Raw genomic sequence first — 5938 nt, forward strand, 5'->3', positions numbered from 1 at the left:
CCCAACAATTAAGGGTATTTCCACTCCTCATAGTCCTGTAGACTCTGTTCGATTGGGGACAAAAGTTGCAACATTTGTTCCATTTTCAGCTGCTGCGGTTCAGTTTCTCACTGCACTGATCAAACCAACCAAACCCTTTGAGCAACCCGTTCCCTCCTCGCCTCTGGTGGCGCTGCTTCAAGAACCACTGAAGGAAACATGAAAACCTCAGAAGAAGACTCTGAGCGCCACTTCCTTCTTTATGAAATGTTAACAAAAATTGAGTGGTGTCAGATTTTAGTGGTTGTAGGATTTCTCTTTAGACTTTGGTAAAAGACCACAAGCTATTTCTCCTGCCAGCGCGAGACCCTCACATTTTGTTGTGGTAGTTTTTACACAGAGAGCCCTGCACTGTAGTCCACTTCCTGCTTTTGAAGTGGTCTTTGGTCCACTTGTTGTTCACATCCATTCACACTGTACCAGAGTTCACTTTAATCAAACTTGGAGCGTTTCGCTGAGTGGACCAGAGTCTGCTTTTTTGGTTGGCATTAGGTTTCAAACTAGAGTTTGAATAATGCAGACTAAACAGGGCGGATGAATGCCCCCTAAATCTAAAAATAAATAATTATGACAGAAAAAAAAGTATTGAGAATATTTATGTATTTAAATACCAATAGTTTAATCAAGAAATGCTAAAATGTCCATTTTATTTTCAATTACAAAACAAAAGAAATTTTCCACTTAAAATTTTCAGCAAGATTTCTATGTTACAATGATAAAAAATAAAAACATCACAGTTTCACTTAAAATGCAAAAAAAAAATAAAAATAGACGATCAATTAGTCAGGCCATCTGCTCAGGTAGAACCTGCAGTCAGCTGTGATCATGCATGTCGTAGTTTTTAAACAGCATAACTGAGACAGGGGGCGCTCTTTTAGGTTCCATATTTTGACTGTGTGCGTCTTTGTGACTGCCGATTATTTCCAAATGGCTGATATTGTCTTTCTGTTTTTTGAGGATTTTTTCAGCCAGCTGACTGGAAGGTTGCAGCATTGATTGATTAAAAGGACTTTAAAGGACAATGAAATGACTGTTTTAGAAGATTTTCAAACCTTTCATGCATTAAGCAGCAAAAAATTAGTAATTTTTATTGAAGCGGATTGCTGAATTTCCACGGCTTCCATCAGGAGATCATCAGAGTGGAGGCAGCCAGAAAGGTAAATAAACAAATAAACACGTTCACAGTCCTGGAGCAGAGCAGACCATCACAGCCTTTCTGCTGAGAGGGGAGCGCTTGTTTACTGCAGCCCCACAGAGCTGCGGGTGGGGCTGTTTGGGTCGCCCCTGGGTGCTGCCTGCTGCTCCTGGAAGGCGGACGTGCGGTGAATGACGGTGCACATGGCTTAGTGCCACCGCTGCCACCTGAACCTCCCTACACACACACAAACACAAACAGAGGAGTGTGTGAGGTCACAGACATCAAAACAACCTGCCTGCGGCCATCTCCAGTGTCAAAATAAGCCTCTGGAAGCTTACCTGGGTTTTTTTTTTTTGTTTTTGTTTTTGTTCCCCACAGTATTAAATCCTTTTATTTCTCTCTGCATACACACTCACAGATTCTCCCTGAAACACACAAACACACCGCTGGCCTGCTGTTTTTTTTCCTCACAATGTTTTTTTTCCTCCTTTTTCCAGCATTGGGAGGTCTGTACAGTAAATCAATCCCGGCGCCGTTGCATAATGGCGTCCAGAACACCAAAAATAATCACCCTGTCAGCTGGTCCCCTCTGGCTCTCGCTGACTCCCAAAACTAGAAATCACAAGGTCCCTCTCCTGTTTCCAGACAAACAGCCGTGTTTACACGGAGCCGTGCTACGGAGCACGCTCCGCGCTGTCGACGCCATGTGGACGGTGCGCCAGCGTTTCCACAGATAAGCAACATCTGGTCAACACGATGCTGCAGGAGGAGCGGTGTGCATTCTCCACACTGCTGGTGACGACATGCTAAAAGTCTCCAGTTCCATTTATTGGAGCAACGTGATCTCAGATATGATATAAGCTTATTATATGATAAGCATCTGTGTAATCACCTCAACCTGCCTGCTTTTGGTTATGCATTTTCACGGGGGAAGTATTAAGAGTTAGTGAAGGGTTAAAATATGCAGAATTCCTGGGATTCATCCAGGTTAGGAAACAGTTTGCACAGTTAATATAAACCTACCTTTACATAGTCCCATGCTGACCTGTCATATTGACCTGGAACCAGCAGCCAGGCTGGCGGTGAAGCTGAAACTCTGAAAACATGCTTGTTTTTTTTTATTTTATCTTTCATCCAGCTCAGGTTTGTTGTTGCTCCCTTTCTCCACTCTCCGCATTTAAGTGCTTCTTTTTCTTCATCTTCCATCGCACATGTTGCCGCCGTCTTGTTGCGAAACGCAGCTTTTATTGATGTAACAGGTGCTTAGCTCGACTGTGGCAGTCAAAATACCACATCTTCTCCTCTGTTTGGCTTTCAGAGTGGAAGCTAAAGTTAGACATCTTTGAGGTTTTTCTGCCAATTGATGGAAGGTGATGCCGATGCATAATGCATGAAGAGAGGGGGAAGACTTTGTCTGGCTGCTTTTTATAGACCACCAAAGCTCTCCTACGCCACACACACTTGCACTCGCACACACACGCGCACTTCTGAGGCACTCTGCGCTGTAACCTCTCACAGATCAAGAAGGCAGGAGGCATGAGAAGAAACAGGAGTCTAGCAAACTGGCAACATTGTCGAGAATAAAAAGGAGGAAAAAAGGAAACGACAAGACGAAACAGAAATGTCGACGCGCTATTTTCAGACGGCAGGGTCGTTTGATGCTCCAACCAAACGAGAAGCATGAGGGAGGGAGGGTGGTGGTGAAGGGTGGAGAGGGAGCAGCAGGGCTCATGTTTGTCTCAGAGATGGGCTTTAACAGAAATATTTTCCACATGCGATCCTTCATGCCCTCCTTCGTCTTTGTTCCAGCGCTTCGGCGAAGGTGTCTGCAGGTCTGGTTCAGATGCGGAAGAGGAAAACAAAACGAGGGAAGGCGGCGTGCGTCGGGTTACTTGCAGGCAGAGCCCAGCTCTCCCCTGCCTCTCTCCGCTTTCAGCTGCGTTCTTTGCAAACACCATTTGCTGCTCTCAAAAGTGTGAAGTTATTTTCTCCCCATCCTTCTAATCCTTATTTAACCAGGCTGCTTGACTAAGTGCACACTGTCATTTATAGTAATGACCGAGGGGAGAAGCTGCAGGGAACTGCACTCAGGCGCGCTCACACCTGTGTGCTGCCCTGAGCCGACGCGCAGCCGCAGCCCCCAACCTCCGCAGCTTTCAGATCCCTCACAAATCCCCTCACTGCGCAGCTGTCTGCAGGAGTCCTTCTTAAACGGTTTATAGAACGGACCACCTCAGTAAATGTTTTTAAAGTTTTTCCTGTTAACCGTATTAACACCCATTTTAAAAACAGTAAAATGGGACAGAATTTCTTTGGTTGTGCCATAAAAGACACCTCATTAACTGCAGAAAGAAAACAAACCTCTTATTGCCTGACTTTATGTACACTTGTATTTTAATGATATTTTAGTTTTCAAGGTGCAAGATTTGAGGAAAACGCCACATTGCATTATAATCATTGAATACTGAGATGGAGATTTTGATCTGAGATAAACCCAGATTTGAGCCGCTGCTTTTTCTTTCTCTTTATCACAATTCAAGCTGTGTATACCAATAATATGAGATAATTTGATTGAATCATTAAAAACTGCAAGTGACGTTGTTTCACACCTATTAGTAAATGCAAAATTTTAAATAAAAATGCACCGATGGGGAAAAAACAACTTTTTTCTAGGTTCTCTATTTGAATTTTTTGAATTTAAGGTAAATCCATATCCTCCAGCTGCATTGCCCCTCGACTCATATAATTGTGATTTCTATACAAAATCACAAAATAATTATGAATCATTTGCGTTAATAAACAAGCTGATCTAGGAGTCTGCAGTAATGCTGAAAGGAGCCCATTTTGATCGTTATTCCTGCATATTTACCACATAACTGAGAGCAAACTATCTTCTGAGTACCTCCAGTGGTGAGAGCTGCAGGTCTACAGAATAATATTCACAGAGTCCAGGGTAAGTAAAATGACAATGAAGTGGATTTTTGCAGCTCTTCAATGCTCTCTCTCAAACTATCAGCATTCTGTGTGGCTCATAATTTCTCTCCAGTTAAATTTTCTCCTGCCAGGCTGAGGATTTGTACGGCAGCCTTCAGGGTCACGTTCTGCTGTCGGCGTCACCCCTCACTGCATAAAATGACTTTGTTGGAGCAGGGAAGCACTTTGCAGTGAGTGGTGCTGTAGAAGACGGGAGGAAATGGCTCTGCTCGTTACACTGAGGGGCATTAAGGTGTGAATCCCACCTTCTAAGCTTTGGGGAATCCGGGAATCTGACTGGGATTAAGCTGAAATGGTCTTAACGCTGGGGAAGCACAATTAGCAGAGCCGTGTTTTTGATCTGCAGCATTAGAAGGAGTTTCTGCTAACCCTATTGCCTCCAAAGAGTTAATAATTGGTGCAGTTTTTAATTGTTACATCATGTTTTGTTCCTAAGCATGCGTTCTGTATTAATAAAACCAAGCTGTTTAGGAAACCTTTAATCAAAATGAAGTTATTCTCAAAAATCAAGCAGTAAACTCTACCCTCCACGTGTGAAAAAAATTCAAAAAGCTGCATTTTAATTAATGTGTGAGCAGTTAATTAAAATGGATGCATCTCACACAAATTGGAATATGATGGAAAAGTTCATTCATGTCATTAATTTGGTCTAATTGCTGAAACTCATGTACTGTAAGGATTTATGACACAGAGAGTGGCTCGTTTCATCTTCTCTGAAAGTTGGAATGTTAGCTTTAGACCAGGGGTCCCCAAACTACGGCCTGCGGGCTGGATCCGGCCCGCCTCCACATTTGGTCCGGCCCCCTGAACAATACCAGAGAGCATTCAGATTTTTTCTCATTTATTGTATTTTCCGGTTTATATGTGGATTTTTCTTCAACCACCAGGGGGCTCTTTAGCAGGAAGTGTGTCCTGTAAATTGTGGGGCGCATTACTGCCATCTGCTTGACTTTTATGTTATTTAATCAGTACGGTTGTTTGCTAGCTGTAGAGCAGATGAACACACGTGTCTGTTATGAACGCTGCATTCCAGGTTGAATTCTTCGAAGCGATGCCTGTAAGTAGCAACTTATACTTCAAAACGAGTCTTTATGTTAACATATGAGAAATTAATATGTTAGAGTTACATTCCCTCAATGGAATGTATACTAGTCAGTCCCAGTGACCGTTTCACTCATGGGTTTTGCCCATGTGCTTTCTGGGTAAAAATCAATCGAGAAACGCAGCCCCCCCCCTCAACAAATTCCGGCCCCCCACACCAGAAGGGAAAAGTTATTTGGCCCTCACAGGAAAAAGTTTGGGGACCACTGCTTTAGACCAATGAAAAAAATGACTTCAGTGCAAAATAACAAAGACTGTAGCAGTTCTGGCTCAGATCCTGTTTGACCTGCAAGTTGTTTTTCCTCAAAATTCTCTCCAGGCTGCAGTTATACCTGCTGCTTGTTCATATGTTCCTACCACACCTTTTCCTTCCACTACATTTTCCATTGATATAAATTCAGAGCTCTTAAAATCAGCTTGTTTGTTGGTCAGTACCTGTCTGTTGGACAAGTTTTAAATCAACATGTGTATGTAGGCCATAACATTGTTTTGTTTCACAGTGTTCTCCTTTAAACTGAATTTTGAGTTTTTATGAGCTTTATGCCATAATGACTACAATTAATAGAAATAAACATTTGAAGTGAGTTTGCAATAAACCAGTTAAAATCACTTGAGCTTTACTATTATTGGGGCATGCCATTAGCAATGCATAAGGAGAGCAGTGAC

General features: G+C 42.7%; 1 long non-coding RNA gene across 2 annotated transcripts; it reads right to left on the reverse strand.

The window, feature by feature from the left end:
* Positions 1-1111: 1111 nt before the first annotated feature.
* Positions 1112-4884, reverse strand: LOC106946241 (uncharacterized). 2 transcript variants are annotated; one of them, XR_001424729.1, is made up of 3 exons: positions 1749-2170; positions 1516-1602; positions 1112-1411 (listed from the first exon to the last, which is right to left on the reverse strand). It is a non-coding gene; the product is annotated as an uncharacterized LOC106946241 (long non-coding RNA). The 2 variants fall into 2 exon arrangements; XR_001424730.1 differs by lacking the exons at positions 1516-1602; positions 1749-2170 and adding an exon at positions 2201-4884.
* Positions 4885-5938: the final 1054 nt, after the last annotated feature.

Source organism: Poecilia latipinna, unplaced genomic scaffold, assembly GCF_001443285.1.
Source record: "Poecilia latipinna isolate Pla-1442-1.1 unplaced genomic scaffold, P_latipinna-1.0 Scaffold183, whole genome shotgun sequence".
Taxonomy (NCBI): Eukaryota; Metazoa; Chordata; class Actinopteri; order Cyprinodontiformes; family Poeciliidae; genus Poecilia; species Poecilia latipinna.